Consider the following 25,724-nt stretch of genomic DNA (forward strand, 5'->3'; position numbering starts at 1 on the left):
AGCCCGCTGTGTCTTGTGCACTGTCCTCCGTTCTCCTCTTCCACCGATGCCTCCTTTGTTGACCTCTGTGGTCCTCAGGTCCCAAGTATCCAAGTCCCCGGTGGCCGCCACAGCCTCTCAGCCTCTCGCCACTCCTCTCGCAGACCCCCTCTCGCCCTTTCCGCTCCTACAGTCCTCCACGTCCTCCGCGTCTGTTTGTGGCGGTATGCCGTATGGTGTGCAGATCGCGGTTTCTCGCTGCATCAGCTGCCTCCGCTTCGCTCACAAGTTCTCAGCGGGATAGTAATAGGACATTCATAATTCCGTGTTGGGTACAGCCTTCCTCCACACTAGCCGAATCACCGTATCCAAGGTATAAAACAGTGGCATGTAGTTATACCAAGGGGACAAAAATTAGAAAGGAAAGCCAAGCCACATATATACTCCAAACCTAAGCCCTCTCTAGTACATTCTGCTTCTGTATCTTAGTCTATTCAGAGGCAAGATGTGTTTCTGCTGAACTCATACATGTGCCACGCAAGCAGATTGTTCACTTGGTCGACAGCATGCTACTTCTAGATTCCTGGTGTACTCCCTTGACCCATGTGTATGCGTCCCTGGTATCAAGGAATCTCATTTTTGTGATTGACCCTTCTCTTCAGCTGGCATACAGGGTCTGCTTTGTGTGTTCGAGACATGAATGCCCATTGTACTCTTGGTCCATCTGCAATAAATTTTCAATACACGCTGTTAGGAACAGGCTTCATAAGTTATAAAAGCTATAAAAACACCAACTAGAATAATAGAAAGATATGAAGGAGTAAACATCTCATGCAACAACTTATTACAGTTAAAAACGTACAATTCATCCTATGCGTGGTTACCACAGAAGAGCAGTATAAAATTTAAAACGTCAATAGAAAGAAGCAATTTAAAACAACATAAAACAACGTAAATTAATAAAACATATGTTAAAACAATATAAAAGAGAGGCAGGGGCGTCACAAACTTTTCACAATTTAGATCTTTGCAATTGGACCCAGTAATAAAGAATATGGTCGTACATTGTAACTGCAGCCTAATGCCATAGTGCTTTCAGATGTGCCCCTTGTGCCTAACACTACTATCTGTTTTGAAATTGATCCCTTAGGCCAAAGAAGCATAATAAAACTCCCTTCCATCTGCCCAATTCCTCCTCCACCTATATTTTTGTTCTGTAAGGACTATAAAAGGCAGGAGTTGTCAGAGTAGGAAGCGTCATCGTCTGATGGCCTTGTGTCAATACCTGCGGTAGGAGTACTACGTTCGGACTTAGTCGATGCAGTGGAAGTTGAGAAACTCCAGCGGGACAAATCAGGGGGCTGTAGCCAAAGACAGTTCCACAAGATTGGATACCTCTTTGGCGAGGGACCATTGAAACTGATTTGCTTCTGTGAAAATTAACTTAGTGGGAGAAGCAGCAAAGTCAATCCAGCCGGCGCAGCACTTCGGGTGGATAGGCAAGCAGGTTGGTCCCTGTCTCCTCCTGGTTCTCGGAGCACTTTTTGACAAAGTTTGTCTTAGTCCTCAGTTTTGTAAATTTGCCATCTGGGCACCTCTAGCACCACAATAAAAGGTCCTGGACTGGTGAGGAACCTCTTGGGGGTTCAGAACACACTCAGGCTTGGTCCAGGTTAAAGATGGTGGGAGCCTTTTATGTCCCTGTGGGTGTGAACCGCAGGCCACAAACTAGCCCTTGGAGTAAATTCTGGTAGTTCTGGGTGCAGGTGAAAATGAAGGGCTCAACAGCAGGGTTCAAGGCAGGCTTCAGGCAGCAAAGCAGTCCTTCCAAGCACAGCAGCAATCTGAAAGAAACACGTTAGTTAGATTCCTCACCTTAGAATATCCCTAGGCGTCAGGCTGGATCTAGAAAGATTTTTCGTCAGCAATACCCTTGCGCGTCGCTAGGCGTCGTCTGTGGCTCCGCTTCCGGCGGTGGCGGCGTGATCGCCGAAATGACGTCGTCTGAGTACTTAGACGCTGCCCTCGAGCGCTTACGTCAGTTCTTCTTTTCCCACGCCAGTAAGCGCCGATCCGGGAAGAGCATACCCTTTTAGTCACTTTTTGACTAAACTTCTTGAATTCTTTTGGTTCCATTTCCAGTCGACCTCGACTCTAGTGGGATGCCTGGATTCAAACCGTGCGACGCCTGTCACCGCCTGATGTCGGTCACGGATCACCACATCCGGTGTCTCTACTGCCTTGGGGCCGACGATGATGCCGAGTCGTGCCTCGACTGCCGGGTCTTGACCTCGAAGGCTAGGCGGGAGCAGTGCCGCAAGCTGCTCGAGATCCGGCAGTCAGCTCTGCGCCGCTCACGGTTCCGGTCGAGGAGGTCAAGGGACCGGTCGCGGAGCCGCAGCCATCACTGCTCGTCGGGGTCGAAGTCCTTGCATTCCAGTAAGTCAAGGCACAGTAAGAAGTCGTCGAAGAGGCGACATCGCTCTTCTGACTCCCCTCGCCGTCGCGCGACTCGGCTGAGGGTTCGGGTGGCAACACCCGCGCGGCTCCGTCGGAGCCGCAGGAGTCGTGTCCGACCCCATACCCTCCGGTCCCTGGGTCTGACGCGATTCCGGCGGAGATCAGAGACTTCCTCGTGGCCATGAGGAGTCTGGCTCCGCCGTCGCCACCTGCCGGCGCGTCTTCGGGCCCGCAGGCTCGACTGGGAGGCCTAGCGAGCCGGCGGCTCTGGCCTCGGCGCCGTCGTCGACTTCGGTCCCGACGCCGCAGGCCCCCTTGGGATTCAAGCCTGGATCCCGGTCCCTTACAACCCTCTCCGCCAGCGTTGACCTGGCGCCGTCTTCGGACGATGTCGTCCCCAGGTTTAGTCCTGGTCCGGGCCCGGCGTCGGAGCGGTGCCGATGGATGACAGGTTCATCTTCCACCCGGCTCCGACCCTTCCACCTGTCTACCAGGAGTCGGATGACGGGGACGACTGGGAGGGGTCTGAGGACCCTCTGGCACAATAGTGCCAGTTTTCTCAGGACTGGGCAGAAGAGCTGGGGGATGCCAGTGGTCTTGACACCTCCCCTGACACTGGCTTCATCTCTCCTCCCTCCGTGGCTACGGAGGGGGGGTGCTACATATTCTGTGGTGCTGCGTAAGGCGGCCGAAGCCCTCGGGCTGGAGCTCCCTGCTGTGGCCGTGAGGACTAATCTCCTCACTGAAGTGCTTCAACCGCCAGTAAGCTCCTCGGAGCCTCAGCTGTAGTTCAATGAAGCACTGACCAACGTTCTGATGGGCACCTGGTCCAAGTCCCTCCAGTGGGCGGGAACGTGGCGGGTGCCACCGCCTCGCACCAGCGACCCCAGCTTTCTGTCGGTGCACCCCATGCCCAAGAGCCTGGTTATCCAGGCCTCTACCGCCTTCCCGTCCGCTCCCCCGGATCGGGAATCCAAAAGGTTGGAACAGTTTGGGAAGGAACTGTTCTCCTCCCTTAGTTTGGGGTCGCGGTCTATCAACACCGTGTGCCTTTTGGAAAGTTACACCCACTCCTTGTGGGATACGGTGACGGACGTGCTGCCCCAGTGTCCGGAGGAGGCCCGGACATGGCTCACCCAGGCTCTTGCTGAGGGGCGGGATGCGGCACGGTATTCAATCCGATGTGGGCTGGACACAACTGACTCGCTAGGCAGGGCAATTGCGACCACAGTGGTAATTCGTCGCCACGCCTGGCTGAGATCCACAAATTACTCCAGGGATGTCCAGAGCACCCTCATGGACATGCCCTTCGATGGCCGTCGCCTTTTTGGCGACAAAGCAGATAGTGCACTGGAGCGCTTTATGGACTCCAGGGCTACAGCCAAGTCCTTGGTCCTCTTGGCCCCACGCCCGCAAACTTCCGCTTTTCGCCCCTTTCGTTGGCCAAGGAAGGGGTGCCCCCTCGCATCTCTCTAGCCACAGGCTGCAGAACCAGCCTCAAGGCGGACGTGGATTCTGCCGAAGCGGTGCAGGGGGACAAAGAGCCGGTCCTTCCACATCTGCCCCAGCAGCATCCGCCTCAAAGCCCTCCTAGTCCGAGCTTTCAGGCCCATTCCACGCCAGTGGGCGGCAGAGTTCGCCATCACCTGCTCCACTGGCGTACCATCACATCGTACAGGTGGGTGCTGCAAATCGTCCGAAGGGGCTACTCCCTCCCCTTCGAGGCGACCCCTCCAGCGATGCCACCGCAGTACCACCGCATGTCGGGGGATCACTTGCAACTTCTGCAGGAGGAAGTTACGGCTCTCTTGGCCAAGGGGGCCATCGAGCGCGTTTCTGGCCCAGAAGTAGGTTGGGGTTGTTACTCCCACTACTTTATGGTTCCCAAGAAGGGCAAAGGGGGCCTACGCCCTATCTTGGACCTCAGGAGCGCCAACGCCTTCCTCCGGAAGGAGAAGTTCAAGATGCTCACCTTAGCTCAGGTTCTGGCTGCCCTAGACCCTGGAGACTAGATAGTAGCGTTGGACTTGCAGGACGCTTATTTCCACATCCCGTCCTGCCGGCCCATTGGCGTTACCTACGGTTCACGGTAGACCACATGCACTTTCAGTTTACCGTGCTCCCCTTCGGCCTCACCAGTGCCCCTCGGGAGTTCACGAAAGTGATGGCGGTGGTCGCAGCTCATCTGCGCAGATTAGGGGTTCCAGTCTTCCCCTATCTCGACGACTGGTTGTTGAAGGCGGGCTCGCCCCAGACAGTCTTCTCCCACCTCCAGACTACGGCCGACCTCCTGCATTTGCTGGGGTTTTCCATCAGGCTCTGATTCCGATTCCGATCCCGGGTTTCGGTCAGGTTGGTGCTGCGGCTTCTGGGTCTGATGGCCTCCTGCATCCTGCTGGTACATCATGCCAGGTGGCGGATGCGGGCTCTGCAGTGGGACCTGAAGTTTCAGTGGGCCCAGCATCGGCGCAACCTGTCTGACCATGTCTTGATCTCCGAGGGCACTGCAAGACAGTTGCAGTGGTGGCTCACGGACCGCGATTGGGTCAGTGGCAGATCTCTCTCCCTACCCCAACCGGAGCACGTAGTGGTGACTGATGCGTCCCTCCTGGGATGGGGGGGCCCACATGGGAGAGGCGGAGATCAGAGGCTTCTGGTCTCCGGCGGAGTCCCGGCTCCATATCAACCTATTGGAGCTGCGGGCGATCCGTCTTGCACTGAAGGCATTCCTTCCCTCTGTTCGGGGGAGTGTAGTGCAGGTGTCCACGGACAACACCAACGCCATGTGGTATTGCAACAAACAGAGTGGGGTGGGGTCGTGGACCCTTTGTCAGGAGGCTCTGCGCCTCTGGACATGGCTGGAACATCTGGGCATCACCCTGGTGGTTGAACACCTGGCAGGCTCTCTGAATGCCAGAGCGGACAAACTCAGCCGCCGGTGCTTGATGGATCACGAATGGCGTCTGCACTCGGACGTGGCGCAAGGAATCTTTCGGCAGTGGGGAGAGCCTTGGTTAGATCTATTCGCCACCGAAGAGAACGCGCAATGTCATCAGTTCTGCGCGTTGGAATTGCCAAGGCGGCACTCGCTCGGAGATGCTTTTCGTCGGCAGTGGAGTTGCGGTCTGTTGTACGCCTTTCCGCCTATACCACTTCTGCCCAGAGTGCTGAAGAAGATCAGGCGCGACCGGACCCAAGTCATCCTGTGGCTCCGGATTGGGCACGAAGATACTGGTATCCCGAGCTACTCAGTCTATCAATCGATCCCCCGATTCGACTGCCTCTTCAGGAGGACCTTCTGTCGCAGCAGCAGGGAACAGTCCTCCACCCGAACCTATTCAGCCTCCACCTCCATGCGTGGCGATTGAGCGGTGGCAGTTGATGCCATTTGACTTGCCTCCTGAAGTCTGTAATGTTATTCTTGCAGCCAGGCGTCCCTCCACAAAATCGGTATACGCCTGCAGGTGGAACAAATTTGTTGCATGGTGCACAGCAAAGGCTGTGGATCCCCTTTCCGCCCCTCTTTCTGAGGTTCTCTTTCTTCTTTCCCTGGCCCAGCAGGGCTCTGCTGTGGGCACCCTCAAGGGATACCTTTCGGCTATTTCTGCTTTCTTACGGCTTCCTGATCAGCCTTCTCTTTTTAAATCCCCTGGTGTTTCTCGATTCTTTAAGGGCATTACTCACATGTTTCCTCCTGTTCCTTTCGTAATGCCTCAGTCGGATTTGAACCTAGAATTGACCTATCTGATGTGCGCTCCCTTTGAGCCACTTCATAATTGTCCCCTTCGTCTTCTGACTCTTAAGACTGCTTTCCTGGTTGCCATCACCTCTGCTAGAAGGGTGAGTGAGCTCCAGGCTCTGTCTTCTAAGCCTCCTTTCCTTTCTGTCCATCCGGACAAGGTTGTTGTCAGGACTCGTCCTTCCTTTCTCCCTAAGGTGGTAACTGCCTTTCACATCGGCCAGTCTGTTACACTGCCCACCTTCTTTCCGCCTCCGCATCCCTCGAAAGAGGAAGAGAGGATCCACCGTCTGGACCCAAAACAGGTGCTGTCCTTCTATCTGGACCACACAAAACAGTTCCGGGTGGACGACCAACTCTTTGTTGGCTATGTGGGTGCTAAGAAGGGGCGGGCGGTGCACAAGCGAACCATCTCTCGTTGGGTCGTTTTGTGTATCAAGGCCTGTTATTCCTTAGCTAAGAAGGAACCTCCTGTGGGGCTGAGGGCCCATTCCACTCGGGCCACAGCGGCGACTACTGCCCTGGTCCGGGGAGTCCCCTTGCAGGACATTTGTCAGGCAGCAACGTGGACCTCGCTGCACACGTTTGCCAAACATTATTGCCTAGACAGCCAAGTCCGGAGATACGGCTTCTTTGGCTGTTCCGTTTTCCAGGACTTCCTGGTGTGATCTTGGTTCGCAGACCCACCACCGGGGTTGGTATTGCTGGGGTATCTATTCTAAGGTGAGGAATCTAACTAACGTGTTTCTTTCAGATAAACAAGTTACTTGCCTTCGGTAACGACATATCTGTAAGAAACATTAGTTAGTCAGATTCCTCACCGCCCCACCCATCCTCCCCGTTCTGCGAACCGATATCTAGGGTTAAGGTCATCCCTTTCAGGGCCCTAGATTCTTGGCACCAGTGTTGGTCTCTTGCATGGCTCTGCGTTCCTGGTGCGGAAGACTATGTACAAGAACTGACGTCAGCGCGCGAGGGCCGCGTCTAAGTACTCCGACGTCATTCCGGCGATCGCAACGACGCGGAGCCGCAGACGCCGCCTAGCGACGCGCAAGGGTATTGCTGACGAAAAATCTTTCCGGATCCAGCCTGACGCCTGGGGATATTCTAAGGTGAGGAATCTAACTAAATAATGTTTCTTACAGATATATCGTTACCGAGGGTAAGTAACTTGTTCGTCTGGCAGAGTGCACAGCAGCAGGCAGTCCTCAGAGTCCTTCTGCAGGTCCAGTAGTGAACTCAAGTGAGAGTGAAGGTCCTATTTTTATACCCTGGTGTCCTTCTGGCTCCAAGCTAGCTGCAGTGGCAATTCAGGGTTTTTAGGTCCTTTTGAAGGCACAGCACAGGCTATTCAGGTGTAAGTAGAGCTATGCTCAGCTCCGCCCCCCTCCCCCCATCCTTCCAGCAGATGACCCACTGAGGCACGCCTAATCCCTCTATTGTGTGACTGTCTGGGATGAATTCACAAAGTCTGTCAGTTACACCCAGTCATGTGACCCAAGACAGGTTGCAGGCCAAGGGGAAGAAAATGCCAACTTTCTAAAAGTGGCATTCTCAAAATTGCAATGAAATATCCGGCTTTAACATTAGAGGATTTATCATTACAGTTCTATAGGTACCAAACATGACATAGCTGCCTCCTCCCAATTAGGAATTTTAGCTTATTACATGCAAGTCAGTTTCCAACCTTTTAATTTCATAGTACCCTGCCCTATAAGTTACCTAAGGCATATCTTAGAGGTCAGTTTTATATAATAAAAGGAGAGGTTAAGGCTTGAGAAGAGGATTTTAATGCCAAGTCGACATGGCAGTTTAAAACTGCATTCAGGCTGCATTGGCAGGCCTGGGACATATTTTAGGGTGCTACCTAGGTGGGTGGCACAATATGTGCTGCAGGCCCACTAGTAGCATTTAATTTACAGGCCATGGGTACTTAGTATAGCACTCTAGCATATTTAATGTACTTGTAAGTCCCATGTAATCGGGTGTATGCCAACCAAACCATGTTTAGATGAGTAAGCACAAGCACTTTAGCACAGGTTAGCAGTTTTAAAGTGCACAGAGTTTAAGGACACAAAAACCAATTCAGCAAAAATGTAGAGGGTAAAAGGCAAAACGTCTGGGGGTGACCCTGCAGAAAAGTCCAGTTCCTACAAAGACCTTTAAAAAATTGAATTTTAGACAGGATATTGACAGAACAGCTACAGGTAAAAAAAACATTTCCTTGCTGTATAAGAAGATCATCAATAATGCCCCAGACACCTGAGGCACACTGTGCAACACCTGGGAACAAGATGTTGTCCTCATGGAGGACGAGGAATGGACAGAGGTATTACAGGGCCCAAGAGAACTGGCAATACGATCTAGGTTTCAATTGATACTGCTAAAAGTTCTATATAGAGTGTATTATCCCAGATCAGTGCTGCACCGAATGGTTGTAGTGAAAGCACACAGTGCCAGAGAGGGTGTGGGTCAGAAGGGACCTTTTATCATTTACTATGGGAATGCCCAACCCTATTGGTGGAAAGTAGCCGAGGAGATGGCAGCAGTCTATGTAGCCAAAATGGTTCCTATTATTGACCGCTGGGGAAGAAGACTGGCCTAGACATGTAAGACAGTGGTTGGCACTCAGCCATGGTTGCGATACACAATATTGCAAGGAAATGGGAGGCAAGTGCCATTCCGACAGTAGAAGAATGGAAATATGATTTAGACTGGTGCTGGCAAGTAGAACACGCTATATACAAAAGTAGAGGGTGCCCCAAGAAATGACAAGAGATATGGTGGGCATGGCAGGCCTACAGAGGCTTATAGGGAGGTTATTGTAAACAGTAATGCACATGACACCTCAATATCGTTGTAGTAACAACATTATATTGCAGGTACCTAACAAATGTATAGCCAAAGAAAATGGCAACATAATATAACTTCTCCTTGTATGTACAGCTCTTTGAATAAGTAACAATAAAAAGAGTAAGAAAATAATTCGAATTTTATTCCATCCAGACATCCTTTCTTCAGACAGGTGGGATGTCCTTTGTGGACAAACTACTGGAACATTCTTTCCATAGCAGCTATGGGATTTCAAAAGGTGGGCCATTGCACCACATTGTCCCTGCTAAGACGTTTGGCTGTGCATTCTTTGTCTAGCTCATAATGTAGATGTGTTTTTACATGTTTTTGCTAAGAGCAGACTGCTCCTAATGTCAGATTATAGTCCCAGCCCATAACATTACCAATCAGTTCCCAATGAAAACATCCTGTTCTTGATAAAAATGATTTGCATTGTGTCTGTTTGTTTCTGTACACAGAGCCAAAGACTGTTGGTACTGCTGCGGGCTTTCCTGCTCATTTTCTTTTGTTCTGTTGAGACAATCTTCTCCTTTGGGTTTTCAAGTTTGGATGACCACTACATGGGATCTCCCAGACATCATTGTACTGAATCAGAAAAATAGGTGAAACCTAAGATTAGTACATTTTTCTTCCACAGGAGCCCTGACTGTGAGTTGTTTCTTGCAGAACATATTGCCTGGAAAATTAGTGTTAAACTGTTGGCAATTTTTTAGTTGCTGCAGATCACTCCAGGGGGCTATGTTATGTTATGTTATTCATGATTTATACAGCGCACGGATACTCCAAGGAGTGTCCCGGCGCTATGACAGAGAACCACTTCCTGATATAAGTAGGTAATTGAACTATGACGCAGTGCTGCTTGGAATTCCATGACAGCCTGATGGGCTGAAAACACAAGAAGTTGGTTGCCACCTTACCTCTCTTATTACTAGTTTGCTAAATTAATAATAGCCCATTTTCTGTGAATAGGCAAATTCTGAAAGCATGAGCATTCACTCCCACTTTAATTCTAAAGATGGTGGTTCTGCCCAATTGTAACCTAATTGATACCAAACTTTTTGAATAACTTCGCATCAATTAAGTTACACGTATGCCACCCAATCTTTTTTTAAACCAGTTTTGGGATTTTCTAGTTTACATGTGGTAAAATCTGTACAAAGCGGTATATGATGCGGTTTTCAGTGTCAGTGAAAACATTGATGGTGTAACAAAGTTCATCTTCACAAAACAATAACAGAAAAATAGCTGTACTCAGCCGCAGGCCATTCATCTCTAGCCGTGAGAATCTGTTTGAGGGAAGTGGGGCCGTTTGGTGGGAACTACTAGGTGGAGGGGGCACAGTGATAGCATGGTGTGTTATACAAGCACGACTAGAGCGGACTGGTGTAATCTTTTGTGGCACTTTTGTATGTGGGGATCAAGTCATCCAGCACAGCCGCATTGGGGTGCTTACAACATCCCTATGGCTCCTTGCAGACGCAGGGATATGGGCTGTATCTGCCCATTGGACAACCATGTGTTTCCACTGATTGATCCAGGGCAGAGAAGAAGTCTCTATTTCTTTGTGATTGTATGCAAGACCAGGTGAAGGAATCCATATCCGGCACCTCTGAAGCCCTAGTATGCAGCACTTCACACAATTTAATTCATGTCGGCTTGTGGTTTGTTAGAGAAAAGTACAGACCTCAGTCCAGAAGGTCAGTGGCCGATCACAGAACCAGTGTAGGATGCCGGCATGCTAGGCGCAATATCGGGGGCAGTCTGGTGATACAGTGGGGTAGATTTTTGGGCGCTGAGCCATGGTCCAATAAGTTTTGTGTAATATGTTATGTTGTATGTACTGGAATAGCACATTGCAGGAGAATTTGTACTAATATGTGAGCACTTTGCCTTACTCCTGTTTGTGCTAGAAGGTGACCAATATCAAGTTTCCAGTTCTGATGGAGTGATGCTAAAGGGTCCTTGTCTGGAATATCTTTAGGAATCCAGGAAAGGAGTCTCCAGACAGATCCTATTGTGATCAGTGCTTGGAGAAATGTATACTCAGGTGGTTCAGTACCTGTGATTCCCTAGAGATGTTTTAACTTCGCATCCAAGCCCCTGTCGGGTACTGTCCTGCTGGGAGTCCATTTTACTCAGACAGTATGTCAAAGGGAATCTGATAGACCTCTAACTGCAGATCCATTACCTTAGAACCTTCCCAGGCATCTGACTGCATCCAGAAATGTTTTTAACAATTCTCTCTGTGTGCCTACTCGTGTGCAAGGGGAATTGCTTAAACATTTCTGGATCCAGTCTGACACCTGGGAAGAATCTAAGGTAAGGAATAGAGTCTCTACCAGATAAAGCGTTACTGAAGTTAAGCAACTTGTTCATCAGCGTTCCATCCTGAAACAGGTTACCTGTAGAACTCAGTTGTATAATGGAACCACATATGCCATTACCACACATGCTTTTACTATGAAGTTTTAACAATACATAAAAATAAGTCTTTACAAGGCATGTCTTTGCCATGAACATTTTCACCATGCATATGCCCTTACCACGCATGCATTTACAATGCAAATGTAAGTATTTCACAGATACTTATATATAATATTGTGTGTGTGTGTACACGTGTGTGTACACACGTGTGTGTACACGTGTGTGTACACGCACACACTGACTGGCAGTCACCAGTAAATAGTTATAGCTAGGATCTACTTTCCATAGCAAAGCATTATTTGATTTGCCAATAACTTTGGCGCCGTTTGACGAATCTTCAAGAAGTTTTCCTGGGAGCCTTGTGGTACAGGCTTACACATAGGAGGTAAACCCACACTGTTTTTCTGCAGCTCCTCTTGACTGGGAGTCCAAACAAATTGATGCAATTGGCAGTTTTGCTTCCGGCAGTTTGGCATGGGATTCATAAAAATGCAGTGTGCCACTTAGATTGCTACAATCACACCCTCTATGACATGGCAGTTGGGAGTCTTTGTGCGCTGCCTGTTCCAAGGTAAACTAGATGCGGCTAAACAGGTTTTATGCTTTGGCTTGGACATCAAAGTTTCAGTTGGCATAAGTGCCCTAATCCGGCAATGTGTCTGAATATACACATACAGATTGTGCTGATAAGTCCAGACATCATAGATGGATATGCCTGTTGATGGGGTCAGATGTTTAGGAGAAAAGATTTTTGGAGTACTGGAGTGTCTCAAAAACAGCAGAGCTATGACTCCAACCTTGGGACTGCTCTCGTGGCCGACCAGTTTTTCCAGCAGAACAAGAAGATCCAAGATAACTCTAGAGGCCTCAACTCTACCACTGCAAGCCATCACAACCATCCAACAATCAGTGTAGACTTTTTGTGTATGGGCTATAGGTGTGGGTGTGTGAGTGACTGTATGGGTGAGAGAGTGGCTGTATAAATGAGTGGCTCTCACTATATAGTTGACTGAGTGAGTGTGAGTGTGTCTGTATGGGGTGTGGGTGGCTGTATGGGTCTGTGAATTGGGTTGTGAGAAGATTTCTGGGTCTGTGAGTGGCCGTGTGAATGATTGTATGGGGGTGTGAGTGGCTGTAGGGGTTTGTGGGTGGGTGTCTTGGTGGTTTTATGGATGTGTGATTGGTTGTGTGAGTGACTGAGTGGGTGTTTGGGTACACGAGTTGGTGTGTGAGTGACTGTATTGCCAAATTAGTGTTTGAGTGAGTGGCCATATGGCTGTATAGGTGAGGGAGTGGGTGTGTGAGTGCTTGTATGGATGTGTGAATGGGTATGCAAGTGGTTGTGTGGGTGTGTGAATGGCTGTGTTGAGAGACGGTATGGGTGAGGGAGTGGATGTCTATCAATGAGTGAGTGGTTGTGTGAGTACTTGTATGGGTCTGTGAATGGATATGTGAGTGGTTGTGTGGCTGTGTGAGTGGTTCTGTGGATGATGTCATCAGTGATGTCATTTGAGATGTCAATGATGTCACTGACCATGTCATGAGTGATGCAATATGTGAGGTAATAAGCAGTGCATTGCTGGGCGTAAGTTATAGTTAGCTCAGGTAACTAACTGCCGAATTTCACTGGTTTTGTACAAGTGAAATCTGAGCCTAACTATTATGTTCTTGTAACCTTTGTTTTTTCAGTGAATTTCTACGTTAAACTTTTTTTTCCTAACTGTAACATGTAACCTTTGAGAGTATGAGTGTCTCACTGGGTGTGTGAGTGGGTGCGTGAGTGTCTGATTGGGTCTGTGAGCAGGTGCATGAGTCTCCAAGTGGGTGTCTGAGTGGGTTTTCAAGTGCCTCCATGAGTGTCAATCTGTAATTTAGTACATGAGTGTCTGAGTGGGTCTGTCATTGGGTGTGTGAGTCTGAGAGGGTCTGTGAGTAGGTATATGAATGTGTGTGAGAGAGTATGAGTGGTTCTGTAAGTTGGTGCATGAGTGGGTCTGTGGGTGGGTGTGGGTGGGTGTGAGTGGGTGCATAAGTGTCTGAATGGGTCTATATTTGGCTGTGAGAGTGTCTGAGTAGGTCTGTGAGTGGGTGTGTAAATAAGTTTGAGTGTCTTGAGTGGGTCTGTTTGTGGTTGGGTGTGTGAGTACCTGAGTGGGTGTCTAAGTTTCTGTGGGTGTGTCAGTAGCTATGTCAGTGACTGGGCCACAACAGAACCGCACCTGCCCTTTTATTCAACAAGAGTCCACAGTTTAGCACAAAATATCTACCCAAGTGGTGTTCTTTCTACTGGTTAATTACCAAGTGCTACCTCCTTGCGTAAATGTCCTGTATGTATTTGACACTACAGCTGCATAATGGAGCACAAGGAAAAGTCACCAGTGACCTTGTGTGCGTTTTGGCAATGTGATTGTTCCTGGTGTTTCTTTATCCAAATATATGTGATAACATGAATCCTCTTATAGAGAAGATGACGAGATTTCAAAGAGGTAAATATCCACCAAACGAGAGTCCTTCGTCTTAACTATATGAAGTAAGGGTTTCTTTGTTTGGTGGAGATGTTCGGCATCAAGAATACCTCACCAAAATCGGTGGGAAACACGATTCGGGCCGCTTGTTAAGCTATCCATTAACTTGGCAAAAGGCAGGAAGACCTTTGCAGACTACTAAGGTGGGCGGGGCGGGGCCAAACAGGGAAGCTTCCAAGTGATTTGTACATTTGCATTCTCTTAGCACATTAAAAGAGAACTATGGATTCTGCTCTCACCAGGACAAGACAACAGAGAACCCACTCGTCACAGTCACTACAGATTGCGCTACAATAGATCAATGCATTCACCTCCGCAAAGGATTTCAGATCCTTTTTCAATATGGAATTGCCGAGAAAACACACTCGCTTTGCCTTTCTCCAAGTCCAGGAGTTAGGATCCTATGTCCTTTTCAGAATTGAAGCTTCAATGGGGGCACCTGCTATGTTTTTATTGTACTTCCCATCCTCACGACCTGGCCACAACTTAATGCGGGATGGGGGCTGCGTGGCCCCCCTCCCTAGGCCGATTTGGGCCCCAGGGCCTCTATCCCCTGGCTGAAATTTATTGGGGAAGGAGCCGCGCAGCCCCACTCCCTGGGATGTTTTTGGGCCTGGGAACCCCATCCCCTGGTGCCCAGCTAAGTCTCCCTGGGTGCCCTGGAACCCATCCAGGACACCCAGTGTGCTTTGGGACCACGGGGGAGCCTCAAGGACATCTGTGGTCCTAGTCCGCTTCCAGCCTCCTGCGGGAGCTGGCATTGCTCTTGCACGCAGGGAGCTGCTGAAAATGCAGCTCCCTGCATGCAAAAGCAATCCTTTCCTCTCTTTCCCTGTGTGCATGTCTGCAGGCAGGGAAAGAGATGAAAACTCTGCTTCCAGCAAGTAGGAGCACTTTGACAGCTCCCGCCCACTGGATGCTGAGTGTTTGCTTTTGCTTGGCGGTAACTGTCAAGGTTGTTACCCTAACAACAGTAATAGCATACATTTGCGTTGTAACATCTTTAAAAGTTCTCAGCATCAGATTGGAGCCTTTGATGGTCCTAGGTTGAAAAGTGTGTGTTTGAATCTTGTTAGAGCGGATATAATATCTGTTTACTGTAGGATTTTCCTGCAGAAGTGCATTTTGATTTGAATCTTATCTTAACTTGTCCTATGTTTATTTTAGAGCAACAGCTTGATGTCTGAAAAACTTTTAAAGGTAATTCAGGTTGGGCAAATAATAATGGATGAAACCAAATTAAGATTTTAATTCTCAGTTTTGAGCTTTTTAAATCTATTTTCAGTTTGGTAATACAGACCTTGTTTTAGTAAGATAGATCAAAACTTTCAAAAATGTTTTTACAACAAATATTTATCTTGTACATAGTTAATTTAATTGCCTATTTAGGAACCATGTGCAATCATTGGAAAACTCCTCTTTCCTTGCCATATTTGTAACCATATAATAAAGTGCTCATCTACATAACCTCACGCACATATTCAATCTCTACTATGGTAATTGTCGTCTATGGTATGCTTTCAATTGTATTTGTAACATATTACATATGAATATTAGTTGTGATTTTAGTTTGCTAATAGTTAATGTTCATCTTTTATGTGATTTTGTTACCTGTGGCATTGGATTTTGTTATGAATCAGTGACCCATGATAGGTTCTCTCTGTAGGGTTTATAGAGAACTGAGTGCGTACCTTTTAGATAAACCATACGAACAGTATCTATTGTTAATGATCTCGTAAGATCACCAGAAATATTGAATATTTGTTTAGTCACCACTTTTGAAGATAGCATTGCCATAAGCAGGGTTTGAGGTAAATTACAGAAACGAGGTGGTGCAATCTTGGGACTTTTAATTATACTTCCTTTTGGGAAGACCCAAAAATGTCAACCACATGTTCTTACCTGGAATCTTTCAGACAGCATGGAGAAATGGCCATGCTCTACAAAATGGAGCAGAAATATATTTGACACTCATTGTTTGTGTTTTTAATTTGTCAACGAGTTGAACCCACCTTGAATTGCAGGTGAAGCTACTTTGTTTAGGAGTATAGAATTTAGATTATTTAAAAAAAAATTAACATGACAAAAGGAGTGACAGAAACTTTTCATTGTATGAGAAAAAAATGGGGGAAGGGAGGCTTCATCAGTTACCATGCATTGATTAATATGGCCAACCACAAGAAATCATATTTTGGTTGTGATATATCAATGATGTAAGACCTGAGGAAGAAAAAAAAGAAAACCTAGCATCAGTATCTAAACAATAACAATGCTATTGTTAAATTGAATTTAGAATGTGGCCTCAAAAGAATGGTATCTTTAAAAACTGAACTATATGTGAAATATGGCCTACACTTGAGCACAATGTTCTGTAATCCTAATCTTTGTGCCCAGTCAGGACATCCAAAGCGAGAGAAAAATAATATCCTGTATGTGGAATTTTGTAAGAGTGAAAAAGAAACTCAGAAAAAGAGATCATTATTGACAAATTTCGCGCTAGGTATTTTGATCCAAAGGTATGAAACAAAGCTGCCTCAGCTCAAAAGGTTGAAAGAATAGATCTTTTGAAAGACAAACCTAAGATAAATATCACACAAGATGGCAAGGTGGGATTTATCACAGCTTACAGTATCAATAATGATTTTAAGTGCAAAAATCTATGTGAACATTGGGATCTATGAATCCCTTAACTGCTCGGGCTTTCCCCCCTCAGTGCTAGGCCTTTTTTTTGCTATTTGGGGTAGCTCGCATTTAGGATTCCATAACTTTTTTTTCTCCCATAGAAGGTATCCACGCCAAATTTGTGTCTTTTTTCCCCCAACATCCTGGGGAGGCTAGAAGTACCCATGGTTTGTGGATTTCCCTGAAGGGGACAGTGAAAATAGGCAAAATATAGCTACATTTTGACTTTTTGGGTAAAAATAGGAAAAACGTCCTCTGTATAAAAGTGTCTGTGTTTGTTTACCTAAAAAGGCCATCAACAAACTGTTTGCTGTGCTAAAGTCACCATCTTCTTAGCGCTCGGGAACATGCAGTGCATTTTTCCTATTTTTTTTTTGTGCTTTCAACCTACTTCCAGTTTGTGGTGGAAACCAGTGTGAAACCCATGGTTGATCCAGAAAAGCTATAGCTTTCTGAAAAGTAGAAAAAATGTTGAATTCAGAAAGGGGTCATATGTGTAGGTCCCTCAAGGTTATCCCAAAGGAACTAACCGTTGAAATAAAGAAAAACTGAAAATGAGTAGGTAAAAATGGCTGTTTGTGACAATGTTTTCATCAGTAACTTTTTGCCACAATGGCTAATTTACAAACACAATATAGCATTACGTCCACTAGCCCCTTTTGGATCTAGGGAAATATAGGGTTTGTTGGTTCTCCAAGGACCCTAGGTACCCAAAGCAATCAACAGAGCTTAAACCTACAATGGGTTTTCATTGTGTACCGAGTATAGACCAATTAATACAGTGAAATATGTGTATCAAGGAACGTATTTCTGAAATGGGCACAAGATATGGAGTTTATTGGTTAGTTATACATCTCTGAATTTGTGAGTACCCATACTAGCATATGATTTAGAGAGTACTTTTCAAAATATTTAATTTCTTTCACACTGGCTTACATTTGAAAGGCGCAAATACAGCAAAATCCAATCGGTAATAACAATGTTCTGCTATTCCTTCCACAAGTCTGCCGATAAAAATGGTGCCTCAATTGTGCAAGTAGGTCGAATGCCTGCAAGAGGAAATGGCCCAAAACACAACTGGAGCATCACATTTTCCACTGAAAACTGCTATTTTTTACAAAGTGAGTAGCTAAGGATTTTAGGCCTCGCTCAGATGGCACCTAGGTAAACCTAGCAAACTTGCTCCTTTTTAAAAATAAGATACCTGGGGGAATCCAGGGTGAGGTGACTTGTGTGGCTCACGCCAGGTTTATTGACCCAGAATTCCATGTAAACCTCAAACTTTGACCAAAAATACACATTTTCTCACATTCTTGTGATGGAAAGTTCTGGAATCTGCGTAGAGCCACAACCTTCCTCCCACCCAGCATTCCCGAAAGACTCTTGGTAATAATGGTACCTCAATTGTAGGAAACTGCCCAAAACACAACATGGATACATAACATTTTTCCACTGAAAACCGACCCTTTTTTGCAAAGTGGTAGCTGTTGGTTTTGGGCCCTAGCTCAGCCGGCACCAAGGGAAAACGTAACCAAACTTGCACATTTTTTAAAGCTAGACACCTGGGAGAGTCCAAAGTGGGATGACATGTGTGCCTCTCAATAGTTAATTTTACCCAGAAACCTTAGCAAATGGCAGACGTTGGAAAAAAAAACCCCACACATTTTCCTTACATTTCTGTGATGGAAAGTTCTGAAATCTTTGGGGAGCCACATATTTCCTACGACTCTGAAGTCCCACTTGCCCTCAATAAGAACGTTACCCCACTTGTGTAGGTGGACCATGAGAGCACAAAACAAAATTGCCTTAAAGCGCTACATTTAGAGATAAGCAATTGGGGTAGCTGCAGTATTTGGGGCTGTGCTGTGGTGCAGACCTACGAACCACAGATGTATTTGAAAACTAGACAACCAGGGGATTCCAGGGTGGTGTGGCTTGCATGGATCCCATGATGTCTTCTTACCCACAATGCCCTTCAAACCTCAAACTATGCGTGGAATCACACATTTTCCTTACATTTCTGTGATGTAACTTTTGGAATCCACAAGATTCCACAAACATCCTAGCACTCAGCGTTACACCACTTGTGCCAATAAAATACACTGCACCACTTGCGTGACTGGGACTAATGTTAGCTGCAATAAAAGGGTGGGGTGTGGTCGTGAGTCCTATGCCAGAAGGCTTTTTGTCTCTGAAGATGGCTGAAGCGTCAAGTCACTTCCCTGCCCGTGAACCAACTGGCAGAATCTTTATATGCCAGAGTGGACAGAAGCTGCTTGCGGTGGCTGGCTGGATCTTTTGACAATTTTGGGTACCTGGCTGAATCTTTTTGACACAGTTGTGAATAGGCAGTGTTAAATTCCACATGTTGGAGTTCTCAGAAGCACTCTTACTTGGAGACACATTAAGGCTAGAGTCTGGCAGGGGCATCCTGAATGCCTTTCCGCCTCTGCCTCTCCTGCCCAGAGTTCTGGAAAAGATAAAAAATTACCTAACACAAGTCCTCCTCAGGGCTGTAGATTGGGCCTCCGATTAGGCTAACACTTCGGGAGGACCTTTTGTCGCAGCAGCAGGGCAGGATTTTGAAACCGAATCTGTGCAATCTACACCTCCATTCATGGAGATGGAACTCCAGCATTTGACTGTGTTGAGGCTACCGCCTGAGTTATGGATGTCATCCTTGTGGCCAAGCATTTACGCCCAAGCGCGGGCCAACTTTATGGCCTGGTGTGGAGTCCCCAAAACAGACTTGTTGCAAACCAAACGGTCAGATGTTTTATTGTTTGTTTTGTCTTTGACCCAGCATGGTCTTGCATTCAGCACTATTAAAGGTAATTTGTTCTCCTTGTCAGCATGTGTGTTTTTGCCCAATCAACCATCCTGGTTTAAGTCACCTGTTTTGAGGCTGTTAATCAAAGGTTTGACACCCATGTTCCCTACCCAACCCATTTGTGGTTCCACAGCTGAATCTTAATTTTGTCCTGACACACTTCATGTGTATCCCCTTAGAGCCAGTGCACAGCAGCTGGTTGCGTCTTCCGACTCTCAAAACTGCCTTCCTCATTAAAATCACTGCAGCTCGTCGCGTGAATGAGCTCCAGACTCTCTCAGTGCATCTGGCCTGTACACCACCTTTTTCCCAAATTGGTTTTGAGGCCCGGGGTGGCCTTTTTCCCAAAAGTTGGGATTCTTTTTCACGTTGGGTAATCCATCACCCTCACAATGTTCTGTGCTCTGCCTCACCTCTCACAAGAGGAAGAAAGGAACAACAGCTGGACCCCAAAAGAGCCTTAAGCTTTTACATTGATTGCACTAAAGACCATTGGGTGGACGACTAGCTTTTTGTGGGGTTCTCTGCAGAAAAAAGGTACGGCAGTACGGCAAAGGATTTTGTCACGGTGGGCTAGTTCTCTGCATTAAGATCACCTGCGCATTGGTCAAGGCTCCTACCACTGCATTAGCACACGCGCTGTCCTTAAAATCGTTCAGGCCCTGACATGGCATCAGTGCACATGTTTACGAAGCACTACTTCCTTGATCTAATGCCGTTTTAGTCCTGCTGGTCTTCTTGGTCTGCACTTACTCTACAAAGCCTCCAGGTTTGGAAAGTACTGCTTTGGCATCAAATCTAAATGTGAGGGATCAAGTTACTTACCTTGCGTAATGCTTTTCCTGATGGATAATATATCTAACCACAAATTCCTTACTGCCCTCCCATCTCTCCGTTCTGTGGAGTGGTGCCTTTTTATCATCTAAAGAGGTCCCAAATTAGTGATCTACGCACTGGTACATCTAATTGTTTGTGCTCCGTGTCCAAAGGCATGGGATAGGTCAGGAAAGTGACTGACGCATAGGGAAGGCACTTAAATGCAGTTGCAGTCAACCACTTTTCGGAGCGGAACAAGTCCATTGTGGAGCCAGACAGTGCCACCTACCAGCCCACAGAGGAACTGTAGGGAACTCGTCCGGATCCAGTCTGGCACCTGAGGAATATTCAAAAGGTGGATATCCAAAGCTGCAGTTTGGATATCCACAAAAACAAATTTAGCAGAGGTTAGTGACTGGTTCTTTTTCATGGCAAAAATTTGATGTCTCCGCATTTGCTTTTTCAGGCCTTTTCTGTCACAGGCAATAGGCCCAATCACACAAGTAGGATACTGTTTCTGTTGGGAAAAGTGTGGGTACACAGAGTAGTAGAACATTTGCTATTATCTTCTGAATTTCTCTTGTTTTTTGGCTTCCACATGTGAGCCAGTGTGCAAGAAGGAAAACATTTTGCAAAATGTCTTCTGGATCATGTGATAAGTGTGGGTAACTTCAAATTCAGAGTTTTACAAATATTCATAATTCCTAAACTCAGTATATTGAGCACATTTAAAAAATACATAGGATTCCATCATTCCCATTTTTTTTATTCATTTTTATTCTGCAAACAAACAGTTTCAGCAATTGGTTCCAATACAGAAATATTCACTAAAGCATGCTCATACACAGTACAGAGAAGAATGCATAGATGATAACAGCATAAAAGGCACATAAGAATGGCCCTGACCGCTACGTGAAACCGTATCCTACCCATGAGTCTTTCCCCCCAATATGAGGTTATATAGAAATCTAGAACTATATACTCTGATCATATAACATAGTGACATCAAAAGCGCAGCTACCCTTTACTGTGTGTCCAAGCAGGGTTCTCCCTTGAGGACTGCTAGTTAGCGCCCGTAGCAGGCGAGGGTGGGTGCTCAACTAGGTACATAGTGAGGGGGGCCCATATATCCTGAGGTCTGGAAAGTACAGGAAGTAATTCAGAGTAGATATTTAATTGCTCCTGCCATAGGATCATGTCACTCAACCAGTCCTTAAATTTTGGAGCTCTACCCCTGCCCCATCTGCAAGCCACCCTTTGTTTGTCTAGTAGTAAACTAAATGTAACGAATCGAGGTTGTGCTGCAGGTATTGCCTTCGTGTATCCCAGTAATGCCAGCAACGGAGACCTCGGTATGTCTAGAAGGGTCATGTGCTGTAGTGCTGCAAATACATGTTGCCAGTATTAATGTACCTCACCACACTCCCATGCCAGATGAAAGAAATCAGGGTTGTCAGTCCTGCATCTGTCACAGCGAGCATTGTCCCGTAGCCCATAGCGGAGTAACCTGGCAGTGGTGTGATATAAACTCTGGAGAAATTTATAATGTGTTATACGTAGCCTGCTATTCGAAGAGGCGAGCTCAGTCTGTCGGCAGCAATAGTCCCACTGCTGATCTGTAATGTCATGCCCTAATTCAGCGCACCACTTGGAGCGCACCGGGCAAGGGGTGTATTCCATTTCGGTGTTTAAGCTGTGGTACAGCGTAGAGACAAGGTGGGAAGCATCTGTAGTGCGCAACATGTTATGCAGCGTGCTAACCGAGGGAGGCTCCATGGGGTACGAAGGCGTGTGTTCCCTTAGGCCCTGCTTCAGTCGCACATATAGAAAGGAGTCCATAGGTGATGGTTGGGATGCCTGAAATAACTGCGATATGTCTCTGAATTTCCCATTTAGGTAAAGGTCGCCCCAACACCTGATGTTAAACTTAGATTTGGTCTTGGTAAATATTTCCTTCTGAAGTAACGGCATTTTGGGATGATATGAGTGGGGAGCAACGGAGAATAAAGCATCGATGCCTTAAGTATATGTGAAAGGCAATGCCAGGCTTTAATAGTATAATCAACAGAGGATGGCCCTTCAGGCCGACCCTCAGGGATTGACAGAATAACCCCGTCCAGCGGGATTGGATGTGCCAACCAATGTTCTGTAGCTACTTGGGGTGTATATCTGGGGGGGTGAAACCAATAATGTGCAAAGTGCGCCTGAGCGCATAGATAGTACAATTCGAAATTGGGTACATCAAACCCTCCTTGGGTATATGGGCGAGTGAGTATGTCCCACGGCAGCCGCGGTTGCTTGCCGCCCCAAACCAGTCGTATGAGCTCCGATCGGAGCAGGTTAAAAAAAAAAAAAAAAAAAGGCCTACCAGGATACCGCGGTATGTTAAGAAAGAAATATAAAAGTTTGGGAAGGATGACAATTTTTATGAGTGATATACGGCCCGCCATGGTGAGGGGGAGGGCAATCCACCTGTTGATGCAGCTTATTATATGGTCAAGCGCGCAGCCATAGTTACGTCGCAGTAATTCCTCGCTATCATTGGTGATATATACCCCTAGATATTTCACTCCTTCTGAACTCCACTCAATAGCATAGTCAATAGCAAATGGCACTGCCGCTGAGGTAAGTGGGAAAATCTGGGATTTAGCCCAGTTAATGGTTATTCCCGACAGCCCACCAAATCTCACAAATTCCCGCAGAAGCGGATTAAGATTATGAATCGGATCTTTTACATAGACGGTATCGTCGTCCGCATATAAAGAAATCAATATAGAACGTAGTAAGCAGCGAAGGGCCTTTTCCTGATGATGTTGGCGGAGTCTCGCCGCAAGGGGTTCTATTGCAAGGGCGAAGAGAAATGGGGAGAGGGGGCACACTTGGCAGGTTCCTCGTGTGAGCATAATTGGAGAGGAGGTATATCCATTGACTCGCACTCGAGCCGTAGGAGAGGTGTAGAGAAGACGTATCCATGAAAGAAACCCTTTAGGAAAACACATGCATTGGAGTATGGTGAACAGATAGTTCCATTCTACCGAATCGAAAGCTTTCGTGGCGTCTAAAAAGACCACCTCAAGTGCCAGCTGAGGGTCAACATTGTGTATAATGGAGAATAGTGTACGCGGGTTGTGTGAGGTAGCTCTCCCGGGTACAAAACCTGCCTCATCAGGCAGTACTATTTTCTCCATTAAGAGACTGAGCTGGTTCGCCAAGAGTTTTGCAAAGATCTTTGCGTCAGTGTTAATGAGAAATAAAGGCCTGTAGGAATCGCAATGATCTGCTGGCCTGCCGGGCTTCTGAAGGCAAATAATGAGCGCCTCTCTTATAGTGTCGGGGAGTACTTGAGTCTCCAGCGCCTCCATATAGACCTCCTGCAGAATGGGTATCAGCTGATCAATATAGGATTTATAGAAGTCAGCAGGTAGGCCATCGGAGCCTGGGGCTTTCCCCGATTTCATTCCCATAATAGCCTCTCTGAACTCATCCGTCTCAAAAGGCGCAGCTAAAAATTCCCGCTGAGAGTCTCCCAACCAGCCTAGGGCAATATCATTAAGGATGGGTTTAAAATCCGGGGGGGTGGGGGCAGCTCTCCGGGTATTATATAGGTTCGAGGCATGTGGGCTGCTGAATTCATATCTGTGCATAGATCGCCGCCTAGTGTTGGGTCCGGATGTTTGCACGTTGTTGTCCTGGAAGAGTCTTCGAAGTATCCTGGGATAGGTGACTCCTCCCCTGGACTACAGTGCGCATGGGCATCCTCTCCATCCTCAGATTGTTTTTTTCCGCCATTGGGTTCGGATGTGCTATCTTGACTCAAGTTAGGAAAATCTTTTTTCAGGCCAAAAGGCCTTTAGTTCGCGTCGGTACTGTTCTCGATCGGTATCGATAGTATCTTTGTTAGTTTACTAACTTCCAGAACAAACTTTCGCATCTTAACCGACCGTCGATTCGACATCAACGATGGAATCGAGGACACCATTCAAGAGGTGTCCGGTATGCAATGCGAAATATCCCCACGTCGACGTCCATCCGGTGTGCAACAAATGCCTTTCACCGGATCACGACGAATCTACATGCATGGCCTGTGCCAGATTTCGATCCAAGAAGACTCTACGGAATCGACGAGCAGCGAGACTCGAGGCGCAGCAAGCGGCACCGGCCCCGGCCGACATCTTCAACGCCGAGACCGAAGATGTCGAAGAAGTGGAGAACCTACCCTCCAGTCCCGTTTCCGAACATGACTCCGGATCGGAAGACGTCAACGAAACACTCTTTCGCAGAGATGAAGACGACACCGAGGTAGGAGACTACAATGAGGCCTTAGGGGCCGAAGAGAGTAGCTCCGGTGACGAGCAAGGCCTACCCGTTCAGACTGAAGAAAGCCCAGTGCAACAGTCTATGGCTCCGGTCGAGGGATCGCCTTCGGGCCTTACCCAAGACCTATCCCGCAGTTCTTCGGCCCCGCCCTCGGGCCCGGCCTCGGACATTCAGTGGCAGCCATTAATGCCCAAAATGGCTGGTTTCCCTTCTTCAAAACCGAAACCGAAAGCTGTATTGGTTCAATTGAAACCGAAACCGAAAGTGGCGCTGGTCGGATCGAGGCCCTCCACACCTTCGACGCCAGCAAAACACATCGGCACCGAGCGCACCAAACGAGACTTCGGTGCCGAACTCGAAGCGGCCGACGTCGGAGTCGACATAAGGAAGAAGGCCTTCGGTACCACCAAACCTGCTCGGCTCCCGGCACCGACGCAATCGACTCCGACCCCAAAGGTCAAACAGCCTGCTGCGTCTCACACCGCTTCCACGGCAACACCAAAGCCACACTCATCGAAGAAGTCGACGGCCATTCCCGCCCCTCGACTCAATGACCCACCGGCGCCGAAAAAATCCACGACCGCCTCGACAGAACCGGTCGGTGCAAAAGAATCGAGGGCGCTCCAGACGCGACCCGTTGCTGCGCAAAGCACCAAAAAGAAAATGGTCCTCCAGGACACGTCGGGCTCCGAACCAATTAAAGCTCCAGCAGCCTCTTCGGCACCAGCCAACATTACTTTTGGCCTGCCACCATCCACGGCCCCGAAACTGTTCCAAATCAGGACACGGTTAACCCATACCACCATCACGCCTGCCGAACGCTCTGCGGAGACGTCTCCATCGCATCTAATCGACGCCGACACCGGCAGGATGATTATCCACAAACGGAAAATAACTTCGGAGCCGGCTTTGGACTCCTTCAGGATTCCACTTAAAAGAAAGCTGCCTGTGGCTTCAGAACCAGTTCTTTACGAACCTTTCCACTCACCCTACCAGGATCCACAATCCTTTTCTCCCACACGCTCCGACACGGATGCGTTGGTGGACTACATGGGTGACCAAGTCCCCTACCCCGGAGACATGGACCCTGACGGCCAAC

General features: G+C 47.6%; 1 protein-coding gene across 4 annotated transcripts in view; it reads left to right on the forward strand.

Moving 5' to 3' along the window:
• Positions 1 to 25,724, forward strand: part of BEND7 (BEN domain containing 7) — a 398,804-nt gene that overhangs the window by 309,866 nt on the left and 63,214 nt on the right. The gene's annotated exons all lie outside the window — the stretch shown is intronic.

Source organism: Triturus cristatus, chromosome 4_1 (assembly GCF_964204655.1).
Source record: "Triturus cristatus chromosome 4_1, aTriCri1.1, whole genome shotgun sequence".
Lineage (NCBI taxonomy): Eukaryota > Metazoa > Chordata > Amphibia > Caudata > Salamandridae > Triturus > Triturus cristatus.